Here is a 13222-nt window from a genome sequence, read left to right as displayed (position 1 = left end):
TTATATATATCAGGATAGGGACCCAATTTTCGAAGGACGTCTTGACGTTGCAATTGGGCTCACATAAATTGGCCAATTTTTGCGCGAAGTACCTTCCTTTTTTTTTTTTTATAGCAATTTTTACAGATGCATATTTCATATATACATTATAAAGCGCTTTTTCCATTATTTTTTTTCCCATTTTCTATGGCAGCAATGCAGTTTCAGTGTTCTAGAGTAATCATTCTTGGTAAATTATGATGCAACCTTACTGTTTTTTAACTTGCTGCATCCGCCACGAACAGTGTTGGCCCCGACCATGGCCGTTTAACCCCTTAGATGCTGCTGTCAATAGTGACTACAGCATCTAGATGGTTAACAAAGTGTGGGGGCTTCCACTTTATCCCCATCGGCACTTTAATATTGCATTTTATGGTGAGGACGCAGGAGAGGTTTTTTCTGATCACTCTTGGTATGGCTTACTATGATATCTATGGTGGAGCTGGGCAGTCACATGTACTAGACACTGGTGAGAGGGGAGCAGCCAGGGCCGGGGGATGGTATATACTGACCCTGCTGTGTGCTGATTATCCCCCTTCCTATTTAGGGAGTCTGGTGGCCTGTATGTGACCTCATCTCTGCCACATACTGATCATGCTGTGGATACAGATCCAGTGTACCCAGGTTATCACTCCTCAATATACAGTAATGCATGTATGTAATGTACTGTATGTACACAGTGACTGCACCAGCAGAATAGTGAGTGCAGCTCTGGAGAATAATACAGGATGTAACTCAGGATCAGTAATGTAATGTATGTACACAGTGACTGCACCAGCAGAATAGTGAGTGCAGCTCTGGAGTATAATACAGGATGTATCTCAGGATCAGTACAGGATCAGTAATGTAATGTATGTACACAGTGACTGCACCAGCAGAACAGTGAGTGCAGCTCTGGAGTATAATACAGTAACAGGGAGGAAATGGTTGAGGAGGTAAAAGTGGCTGGGACCCTAGGAGGTAGCGACCATGCTAGTTTAGAATTTTGGATAACTAGAGGCGGAAGACCTGTGAAGACTCAGACGTCAAGGTTAGATTTCAGAAAGGCAGATTTTAAGGGATTCAGAAAGAGAATTGGAGGGATCCAATGGCTGGATATCCTTAAAGACAAAAATGTCCAGGAAGGATGGGAAATCTTGAAAAATGAAATTCTCAAAGCACAGTTGTTAACAATTCCGAAAAGAGGGAAGAATAGGAAGCAGTTAAGGAAACCAGGATGGATGAACACAGAACTTAAGCACATGCTAAAAAGGAAGAAAAAAATGTTTATAAAATGGAAAGAGGGAGGCATATCTAAAGAAGAATATAATGCTGTCTGCAGAACCTGCAGGGCACAAATCAGATTATCTAAAGCTGAAAATGAATTGAGGCTTGCAAGAGATGTCAAAAGCAATAATAAAGGATTTTGGGGATATGTCAAAAGTAAAAGAAAAGTCAAAGATGCTATAGGATTTTTACAGGATGAAAATGATGAAATGGTAAGACAGGATGTTGAGAAGGCTGAACTTTTAAATTCCTAATTTGCATCTGTTTTCTCTCAGAAAGGAAATGTAACATCAACTGTTATTCACTGTCCTATTAAGGGAATAGAAGAATCCAGGATATCTATAAACAGAAAGATAGTGAGGAAACACTTAGCTAGCCTAAATGAATTCAAGTCTCCAGGTCCAGATGAATTACACCCCAGAGTACTGAAGGAGATAGCAGAAGAAATTTTTGAACCCCTCTCTATAATCTTTGAAAATTCTTGGAGAACAGGAGAAGTGCCAGAAGACTGGAGAAGAGCAAATGTTGTTCCTATCTTCAAAAAGGGGAAGAAGGTGGACCCAGGTAACTATAGGCCGGTGAGTCTGACTTCTATACCAGGAAAGATCTTTGAACAAATTATTAAACAACATGTATGTCAATACCTGGATAAGAATGAAGTGATTAAACAGAGTCAGCATGGGTTTGTAACTAATAAGTCATGTCAGACTAACTTAATTTCCTTCTATGACGGTATCACTGATTGGGTGGATCAAGGAAATGCTGTAGATATAGTATATCTTGACTTCAGCAAAGCATTTGACAAAGTCTCTCATACAATCCTTATTGAAAAAATGATGAAATATGGAATGGACAAGGCAACTGTTGGGTGGATTCATAACTGGCTTAGTGATCGGACCCAAAGAGTGGTCGTAAATGGCTGCACATCCAGTTGGAAGAATTTCTCAAGTGGGGTACCACAGGGCTCTGTCCTGGGCCCTGTATTGTTCAACATCTTTATCAATGATTTAGATGAAGGAATTGAGGGTAAACTGATTAAATTTGCTGATGACACAAAGCTAGGAGGGATAGCTAATACTAGAGAAGAGAGAGAGAGGATTCAAAAAGATTTAAATAAACTGGAGAAGTGGGCAGCAACTAACAGAATGGTTTTTAACAGGGAGAAATGCAAAGTACTACATCTGGGCAATAAAAATGGAAAAAGCATATATAGAATGGGAGGAATAGGGCTAAGTGACAGCACATGTGAAAAAGACTTGGGTATACTAATAGATCACAGACTGAATATGAGTCAACAGTGTGATGACCACAGATGACCACAGGGCTCCACAGCACTTTTAGGGTATGTGCACACGTTGCTTTTTTTTTTTTAGCGTTTCCGCCGCGTTTTTTCACCATGCGCAAAGTGAGCGTTTCATGTGCGGATGACACCCAGGGTCCGGAGGAGAGGAGACTGTCCTCCATGCCCTGGGTACCATATCCCTGTAAAAATAAAATTAAAATAAAAAATAGGGATATACTTACCCTCTGTCGGCCCCCGGAGTTCTCCCGGTCCTCACTGGCTCTGGGGGCAAGTTCTGTTCCCAGGGATGCCTTGCGACCATGATCTCTGATGACGTAGCGGTCTTGCGCAAGGCATCCCTGGGAACAGAACTTGCCCCCAGAGCCAGTGAGGACCGGGAGAACTCCGGGGGCCGACAGAGGGTAAGTATATCCCTATTTTTTATTTTTATTTTATTATTTTTAACATTCTATCTTTTATTATTGATGCTGCATAGGCGGCATTAATAGTAAAAAGTTGGCCACACTTGTCAAGCACTATGCTTGTGTGTGACCAACCTGTCAATCACTTTTCCAAGCGATGCTTCAAATGCCTTGGAAAAGCGCACGCTAAAAACGTTCGCAAAACGCTTGTGTTTTGCGGTAAAATGCATGCGAATTCCCCAGCATTTCTGCAACGTGGGCACAAAGCCTTACTGCTGCCACCACCTGCAACCTTGTGCGTCCTGAACGAGCCCGGTCACCATGTCTCGCTGCTGCAGGTTTTCCTGCCATGTCTGCCGCTCCAGAGAGTCAGCTCTGCCCGTGTGGAGGAGTCCGCTGCACACCTGTGGTCAGTAATGCCATCTCCTTCACTTTCTGGGCACCAGGCAGGCACTGCTTACTGACAAAAAATTCCTTTGGGGAATTACTGGACCTTGGGGAGCTTTCCCGCCCAGGGTGGCCCCTCGCCGGGCTTGCTCCAGACATGAGGAGAACTGCTGAGACACGACCTCACAGCTAGTATTGGACAAGGCAACTGTTAGGTGGATTCATAACTGGCTTAGTGATCGGACCCAAAGAGTGGTCGTAAATGGCTGCACATCCAGTTGGAAGAATGTCTCAAGTGGGGTACCACAGGGCTCTGTCCTGGGCCCTGTATTGTTCAACATCTTTATCAACGATTTAGATGAAGGAATTGAGGGTAAACTGATTAAATTTGCTGATGACACAAAGCTAGGAGGGATAGCTAATACTAGAGAAGAGAGAGAGAGGATTCAAAAAGATTTAAATAAACTGGAGAAGTGGGCAGCAACTAACAGAATGGTTTTTAACAGGGAGAAATGCAAAGTACTACATCTGGGCAATAAAAATGGAAAAAGCATATATAGAATGGGAGGAATAGGGCTAAGTGACAGCACATGTGAAAAAGACTTGGGTATACTAATAGATCACAGACTGAATATGAGTCAACAGTGTGATGCAGCAGCAAAAAAGGCAAATGCAATTCTAGGATGTATTAACAGAAGCATACAGTCTAGATCACGTGAAGTCATTATTGCCCTCTACTCCTCTTTGGTCAGACCTCATCTGGAATATTGTGTCCAGTTTTGGGCACCACATTTTAAAAAAGACATCAACAAACTGGAGCAAGTTCAGAAAAGAGCGACCAGAATGGTGACCGGTCTGCAAACCCTGTCTTATGAGGAAAGGTTGCAGGATTTGGGAATGTTTAGTTTGCAAAAGAGAAGACTGAGAGGAGACTTAATAGCTGTCTACAAATATCTAAAGGGCTGTCACATTGTAGAAGGATCAACTTTATTCTCATTTGCACAAGGAAAGACTAGAAGCAATGGGATGAAACTGAATGGGAGGAGACACAGATTAGATATTAGAAAAAACTTTTTGACAGTTAGAGTGATCAATGAGTGGAACAAGCTGCCACGAGAAGTGGTGAGTTCTCCTTCAATGGAAGTCTTCAAACAGAGGCTGGACAGACATCTGACTGGGATGATTTAGCGAATCCTGCTTTGAGCAGGGGGTTGGACCAGATGGCCCAGGAGGTCCCTTCCAACTCTACGATTCTATGATTCTATGATTCTATGTGACTCAGAATCAGTACAGGATCAGCAATAAGGTCACATTAGGAGTCCTTCCACTTCTGGGCATTATATTTTATAGTTTTGGTCTAAATATTCACCCTTGGTCATCACTTCTTTAACATTTTCTTTGGTGACGTAAACCACTTTGGAAAAGTAGAGAGGGAAAAACAGGAAAAAATTAATTAAGATTAATATGTTGCAAACCCTAATGATCCTCGTCCGAGCCAAGGTGAGACAAGATGGGCATTGTGCGCGGCCGTGGGCTCGTCTCCTGACAACAATACAGGTTCTGTCCCACCTCGGCACTCACGTCAGCAGCTCAGATCTCCGGTCCGGGGGGAGAGAGGCCATCAACACTAACAGGTGTCAACTGAGTCCAGAACCTCCTCTGGCTATTGGCAGCCCGATAACATGGGAACCACAGCCAAAAAATGGCAGCTGTATTTATTTGATGTCATCAGATACTTAATTAGTCTTAATCAGCTGAACTTTTAATTACTTCTCATTTCTCAATATGATCTTCTCGATGGTAATTACACTGGTGTCGGCCTGGATTTACTGATCTTCCAGGTGAATGTTTGCATTGATGGACTGTCATCACAGCACAGACAGCTTCTTATCATTATGCCAAAAATATGAATTTCACCTTTAGGCAGAAAAAAGACCAAATCTAAAGTCTCTGCCAGGGGCCCCATTCTCGCCAGGATACAGTCTATGTCCCTGTAGGTCTCTACCAGGGGCCCCATCCTCTCCAGAATACAGTCTGTCCCTGTAGGTCTCTGTCAGGGGTCCCATCCTCCCCAGGATACAGTCTATGTCCCTGTAGGTCTCGGCCAGGGGTCCCATCCTCCCCAGGATACAGTCTATGTCCCTGTAAGTCTCTACCAGGGGCCCCATCCTCCCCAGGATACAGTCTGTCCCTGTAGGTCTCTGCCAGGGGCCCCATCCTCCCCAGGATACAGTCTATGTCCCTGTAGGTCTCTGCCAGGGGACCCATCCTCCCCAGGATACAGTCTATGTCCCTGTAGGTCTCTGCCAGGGGTCCCATCCTCCCCAGGATACAGTCTATGTCCCTGTAGGTCTCTGCCAGGGGCCCCATCCTCCCCAGGATACAGTCTATGTCCCTGTAAGTCTTTGCCAGTGGTCCCATCCTTCCCAGGATACAGTCTATGTCCCTGTAGGTCTCTGCCAGGGGTCCCATCCTCCCCAGGATACAGTCTATGTCCCTGTAGGTCTCTGCCAGGGGCCCCATCCTCCCCAGGATACAGTCTATGTCCCTGTAAGTCTCAGCCAGGGGCCCCATCCTCCCCAGGATACAGTCTATGTCCCTGTAGGTCTCGGCCAGGGGCCCCATCCTCCCCAGGATACAGTCTATGTCCCTGTAGGTCTCGGCCAGGGGTCCCATCCTCCCCAGGATACAGTCTATGTCCCTGTAGGTCTCGGCCAGTGGCCCCATTCTCCCCAGGATACAGTCTATGTCCCTGTAGGTCTCGGCCAGGGGCCCCATCCTCCCCAGGATACAGTCTATGTCCCTGTAGGTCTCGGCCAGGGGCCCCATCCTCCCCAGGATACAGTCTATGTCCCTGTAGGTCTGGGCCAGGGGCCCCATCCTCCCCAGGATACAGTCTATGTCCCTGTAGGTCTCGGCCAGGGGCCCCATCCTCCCCAGGATACAGTCTATGTCCCTGTAGGTCTGGGCCAGAGGCCCCATCCTCCCCAGGATACAGTCTATGTCCCTGTAGGTCTCGGCCAGGGGCCCCATCCTCCCCAGGATACAGTCTATGTCCCTGTAGGTCTGGGCAAGGGGCCCCATCCTCCCCAGGATACAGTCTATGTCCCTGTAGGTCTGGGCCAGGGGCCCCATCCTCCCCAGGATACAGTCTATGTCCCTGTAGGTCTGGGCCAGGGGCCCCATCCTCCCCAGGATACAGTCTATGTCCCTGTAGGTCTCGGCCAGGGGCCCCATCCTCTCCAGGGCACACTCTATGTCACTGACCACATTGGCCAGCTCCACACCCAGTGAGTAAAGTCTCTGGTCACACACAGCTTTCCTGTCAGGATGAGCGGCCTTTAGTTTATATATCCCATCAGTCTCCATTTTCATCATTTGTTTGTGCTGCTGTAACTCCCTCATCTTCTTCACCAGGGCCGGTATCTCCTCCGCCAGCTGCAGCTCTGGTGCACGCGCCGTCTCCCTCTCAGGTTTTGGCTTCGTCAATGACCCTGGGTGTTTCAATGCCGGAGTCTCCTTTGGTTTTACCACAGATGACCACAGGGCTCCACAGCACTTTTAGGGTATGTGCACACGTTGCTTTTTTTTTTTAGCGTTTCCGCCGCGTTTTTTCACCATGCGCAAAGTGAGCGTTTCATGTGCGGATGACACCCAGGGTCCGGAGGAGAGGAGACTGTCCTCCATGCCCTGGGTACCATATCCCTGTAAAAATAAAATTAAAATAAAAAATAGGGATATACTTACCCTCTGTCGGCCCCCGGAGTTCTCCCGGTCCTCACTGGCTCTGGGGGCAAGTTCTGTTCCCAGGTATGCCTTGCGACCATGATCTCTGATGACGTAGCGGTCTTGCGCAAGGCATCCCTGGGAACAGAACTTGCCCCCAGAGCCAGTGAGGACCGGGAGAACTCCGGGGGCCGACAGAGGGTAAGTATATCCCTATTTTTTATTTTTATTTTATTATTTTTAACATTCTTTTATTATTGATGCTGCATAGGTGGCATTAATAGTAAAAAGTTGGCCACACTTGTCAAGCACTATGCTTGTGTGTGACCAACCTGTCAATCACTTTTCCAAGCGATGCTTCAAATGCCTTGGAAAAGCGCACGCTAAAAACGTTCGCAAAACGCTTGTGTTTTGCGGTAAAATGCATGCGAATTCCCCAGCATTTCTGCAACGTGGGCACAAAGCCTTACTGCTGCCACCACCTGCAACCTTGTGCGTCCTGAACGAGCCCGGTCACCATGTCTCGCTGCTGCAGGTTTTCCTGCCATGTCTGCCGCTCCAGAGAGTCAGCTCTGTCCGTGTGGAGGAGTCCGCTGCACACCTGTGGTCAGTAATGCCATCTCCTTCACTTTCTGGGCACCAGGCAGGCACTGCTTACTGACAGAAAATTCCTTTGGGGAATTACTGGACCTTGGGGAGCTTTCCCGCCCAGGGTGGCCCCTCGCCGGGCTTGCTCCAGACATGAGGAGAACTGCTGAGACACGACCTCACAGCTAGTATTATAGTAGTTATATTCTTGTACATAGGAGCAGTATTATAGTAGTTATATTCTTGTACATAGGGGCAGTATTATAGTAGTTATATTCTTGCATATAGGGGGCAGTATTATAGTAGTTATATTCTTGTACATAGGGGCAGTATTATAGTAGTTATATTCTTGTACATAGGGGCAGTATTATAGTAGTTATATTCTTGCATATAGGGGGCAGTATTATAGTAGTTATATTCTTGTACATAGGGGCAGTATTATAGTAGTTATATTCTTGTACATAGGGGCAGTATTATAGTAGTTATATTCTTGTACATAGGAGCAGTATTATAGCAGTTATATTCTTGTACATAGGAGCAGTATTATAGTAGTTATATTCTTGTACATAGGGGCAGTATTATAGTAGTTATATTCATGTACATAGGGGCAGTATTATAGTAGTTATATTCTTGTACATAGGGGCAGTATTATAGTAGTTATATTCTTGTACATGGGAGCAGTATTATAGTAGTTATATTCTTGTACATAGGAGCAGTATTATAGTAGTTATATTCTTGTACATAGGAGCAGTATTATAGTAGTTATATTCTTGTACATAGGGGCAGTATTATAGTAGTTATATTCTTGTACATAGGAGCAGTATTATAGTAGTTATATTCTTGTACATAGGGGGCAGTATTATAGTAGTTATATTCTTGTACATGGGAGCAGTATTATAGTAGTTATATTCTTGTACATAGGAGCAGTATTATAGTAGTTATATTCTTGTACATAGGGGGCAGTATTATAGTAGTTATATTCTTGTACATAGGGGCAGTATTATAGTAGTTATATTCTTGTACATGGGGGCAGTATTATAGTAGTTATATTCTTGTACATAGGAGCAGTATTATAGTAGTTATATTCTTGTACATAGGAGCAGTATTATAGTAGTTATATTCTTGCATATAGGGGGCAGTATTATAGTAGTTATATTCTTGTACATAGGAGCAGTATTATAGTAGTTATATTCTTGTACATAGGGGGCAGTATTATAGTAGTTATATTCTTGTACATGGGAGCAGTATTATAGTAGTTATATTCTTGTACATAGGAGCAGTATTATAGTAGTTATATTCTTGTACATAGGGGGCAGTATTATAGTAGTTATATTCTTGTACATAGGGGCAGTATTATAGTAGTTATATTCTTGTACATGGGGGCAGTATTATAGTAGTTATATTCTTGTACATAGGAGCAGTATTATAGTAGTTATATTCTTGTACATAGGAGCAGTATTATAGTAGTTATATTCTTGCATATAGGGGGCAGTATTATAGTAGTTATATTCTTGTACATAGGAGCAGTATTATAGTAGTTATATTCTTGTACATGGGAGCAGTATTATAGTAGTTATATTCTTGTACATAGGAGCAGTATTATAGCAGTTATATTCTTGTACATAGGAGCAGTATTATAGTAGTTATATTCTTGTACATAGGGGCAGTATTATAGTAGTTATATTCTTGTACATGGGAGCAGTATTATAGTAGTTATATTCTTGTACATAGGGGCAGTATTATAGTAGTTATATTCTTGTACATAGGGGCAGTATTATAGCAGTTATATTCTTGTACATAGGAGCAGTATTATAGTAGTTATATTCATGTACATAGGGGAAGTATTATAGTAGTTATATTCTTGTACATGGGAGCAGTATTATAGTAGTTATATTCTTGTACATAGGGGCAGTATTATAGTAGTTATATTCTTGTACATAGGGGCAGTATTATAGTAGTTATATTCTTGTACATGGGAGCAGTATTATAGTAGTTATATTCTTGTACATAGGAGCAGTATTATAGTAGTTATATTCTTGTACATAGGAGCAGTATTATAGTAGTTATATTCTTGTACATAGGGGCAGTATTATAGTAGTTATATTCTTGTACATAGGAGCAGTATTATAGTAGTTATATTCTTGTACATAGGGGGCAGTATTATAGTAGTTATATTCTTGTACATGGGAGCAGTATTATAGTAGTTATATTCTTGTACATAGGAGCAGTATTATAGTAGTTATATTCTTGTACATAGGGGGCAGTATTATAGTAGTTATATTCTTGTACATAGGGGCAGTATTATAGTAGTTATATTCTTGTACATGGGGGCAGTATTATAGTAGTTATATTCTTGTACATAGGAGCAGTATTATAGTAGTTATATTCTTGTACATAGGAGCAGTATTATAGTAGTTATATTCTTGTACATAGGGGCAGTATTATAGTAGTTATATTCATGTACATAGGGGCAGTATTATAGTAGTTATATTCTTGTACATAGGGGCAGTATTATAGTAGTTATATTCTTGTACATGGGGGCAGTATTATAGTAGTTATATTCTTGTACATGGGGGCAGTATTATAGTAGTTATATTCATGTACATAGGGGCAGTATTATAGTAGTTATATTCTTGTACATAGGAGCAGTATTGTAGTTATATTCTTGTACATGGGGGCAGTATTATAGTAGTTATATTCTTGTACATAGGAGCAGTATTATAGTAGTTATATTCTTGTACATAGGGGCAGTATTGTAGTTATATTCTTGTACATGGGGGCAGTATTATAGTAGTTATATTCTTGTACATAGGAGCAGTATTATAGTAGTTATATTCTTGTACTTAGGAGCAGTATTATAGTAGTTATATTCTTGTACATAGGGGGCAGTATTATAGTAGTTATATTCTTGTACTTAGGAGCAGTATTATAGTAGTTATATTCTTGTACATAGGGGCAGTATTATAGTAGTTACTGCCCCTATGTACAAGAATATAACTACTATAATACTTCCCCTATGTACAAGAATATATTATAGTAGTTATATTCTTGTACAATAAACTTATTGATGTAGCAATACCACATATGTATTTTTCTAATGTATTTTTTAACGGCGAGGAAAGGGGAGTTGAATCAAATTTTCTATATACCTTTTTTAAATATGTGTTAACCAAGTATTGGTACTTTTGGCAGTGTGGACAGGGGCCAAGTCCTACTGGAGAATGACATTTCCATCTCCAAAAAGCTTGTCGGCAGAGGGAAGCATGAAGTGCTCTAAAATGTCCTTGAAGACGGCTGCACTGACTTTGGTCTTGATAAAGCACAGTGGACCTTCACCAGCAGATGACATGGCTCCCCAAACCATCACTGATTGTGGACACTTCACACTAGACCTCCAGCAGCTTGGGTTGTGGCCTCTCCACTCTTCCTCCAGACTCCGGGACCGCGATTTCCAAATGAAATGCAAAATTTATTTTCATCTGAAAACAACACCTTGGACCACTGACAACAGTCCGGTTCTTTTTCTCCTTGGCCCAGGTAAGACGCTTCTGGTGTTGTCTATTGGTCATGAGCGGCTGACACAAGAAATGTGACACTTGTAGCCCATGTCCTGGATACGTCTGTGTGTGGTGTGAAGCAATGACTCCAGCAGCAGTCCACTCCTTGTGAATCTCCCCCAAATATTTGACTGGCCTTTTCTTAACAATCCTTTCCAGGCTGCGGTTATCCCGGTTGCTTGTGCAACTTTTTCTACCACACTTTTTCCTTCCACTCCACTTCCCATTTATATTCTTGGATACAGCACTCTGTGAACAGCCGGCTTCTTTAGCGTTTTGTGGCTTCCCCCTCCTTGTGGAGTGTGTCAGTGACTGCCACCTGGACATCTGTCAGGTCAGCAGTCTTCCCCATGATTGTGGAGCTACTGAAACAGACTGAGGGACCTTTAAAAACACTTATGAAGCCTTTGCAGGTTTTTATTGCTAATTATTCTAATTTACTGAGAGAATGACTTTTGGGTTTTCATTGGCTGTAAGCCATAATCATCAACATTCACAGAAATAAACACATGAAATAGATCACACTGTAATGACTCTATAGAATATCTGAGTTTCACTTTTTGTATTGAAGAACTGAAATTAACTTTTTGATGATATTCTAATTTTGAGAAGCATCTGTATATACCAGTATGGGGGGACATATATATCAGGAAAGGGTCCAGGATGGGGGGCAACATGTAGTCTCATAGGATTTGGAGCGCTACGTGGGCCCATACTTCTGACCAACATGTGGCGGGGGGGGCACCTCCAGGTTCAAACTTGGCCCCAAAGCCCATTGGACTTACCGGCCTACAGATATGGCCGCTGGACCATATATGAGAAGGATAGAGAGTTTTTGGGAGGGAAATAATGAGCGATCATCGTTTATTCAAGTTATTTTCTAGTAACATTTATACTTGCTTAGGAGCTTTTTTGCAGCCAAGTGTGTTACGGCACAATCCCTTAAAGCCACAGTGAGTGATAATAAATTAATTCCTTACTTATGTGTTTGGATAATCAGAGCAGAATTACAGCGAGACATTAAGTGACTGCAGCCTAAACGGGGTCCACCGTTACTCTATCACCAGAGGCCACATAACATAGGACTGGTGACTGCTGTGGCACTGAGACTGGAAGAAAGAAATCAAGTTTTTTCCAATCTTGTCAAACTCCTTCAAGTCACAGCTGGCGACGTCCTGATGAAAGAAAGAGTTTAATAACTTTTACAAACTTCCAAAGTTCACTGATTGACGTTGGAGACTTTCTCCAGCAGAGGACGCTGTGGCACCCGCCTGAACTTCTCCTGAAGTCTCTCCCCATTAGTTCTTCCCTTTGCTCTGACGTCTGTGTATATGCAGGAGTCTAAACAACAGGACGGGTGACGTCAGGAGATGATACAATCGGAGCGGAACGTCTTGTGCCCATTTAGTGCGTCATCAAAGAAATTGAAGTGTCTCTCCCTCTGCACCTGGCAGCACACGGATGCCGCGGAGAAGAGATATATTAGCAATTAACCAATATTTGCAAAGGACATACACGTATGGAAGCTCAGGATGTACCCGGCACATCAGTCTCTGCCCTCGGCGAGGATTACACACGCACGTTCCCATTTACTGGGCTTATGAAGACGTGCGCTCTGGCACAGCGGAACGTGAATGCTGTTCTGGCTGCAGAATGGTGACACGAACTTGATCTGCCCGGAAAAAGTTGAGCTCAGCACTCAGCAGCCAAAAGGAAATTAATGGAGCCGTGGTCACTAGACAATCCCTTTAATACAAAGTGGTAGTCTGCTCTGCACCACTACCAGTTTTTGTTTTTTTTTAAATAAACTGGTCACAGGACTTCTCAATACCGGGACCCTCAGTGATCGTCTATGGGAAAATCTATCAGCACGTGTTCAGTTCCCCTGCAGCTCCCGGAGCGGACTGTCCGTAAAGGAGAATATTCGGAATAAACACTTTTTACATTCTCAATAG

General features: G+C 43.0%; 1 long non-coding RNA gene across 2 annotated transcripts in view; it reads left to right on the top strand.

The window, feature by feature from the left end:
* LOC141092421 (uncharacterized) overlaps positions 1-11791 on the top strand; it is a 34544-nt gene extending 22753 nt beyond the window's left edge. Inside the window, exons 3-4 of one of the 2 annotated variants that reach the window (XR_012232790.1) lie at positions 6814-6962; positions 10903-11791. This is a non-coding gene — a long non-coding RNA (uncharacterized lncRNA). The remainder of the gene's footprint in view (positions 1-6813; positions 6963-10902) is intronic. The other variant, XR_012232791.1, reaches the window with a different exon arrangement.
* The last annotated feature ends 1431 nt before the right edge of the window (positions 11792-13222 follow it).

This window comes from Dendrobates tinctorius, unplaced genomic scaffold (assembly GCF_039654945.1).
Source record: "Dendrobates tinctorius isolate UK_male_01 unplaced genomic scaffold, ASM3965494v1 ptg000059l, whole genome shotgun sequence".
In the NCBI taxonomy this organism is placed as follows: Eukaryota; Metazoa; Chordata; class Amphibia; order Anura; family Dendrobatidae; genus Dendrobates; species Dendrobates tinctorius.
The sequence above is the reverse complement of the archived record's forward strand: the minus strand, read 5'-3'. Positions and strand labels throughout refer to the sequence as shown.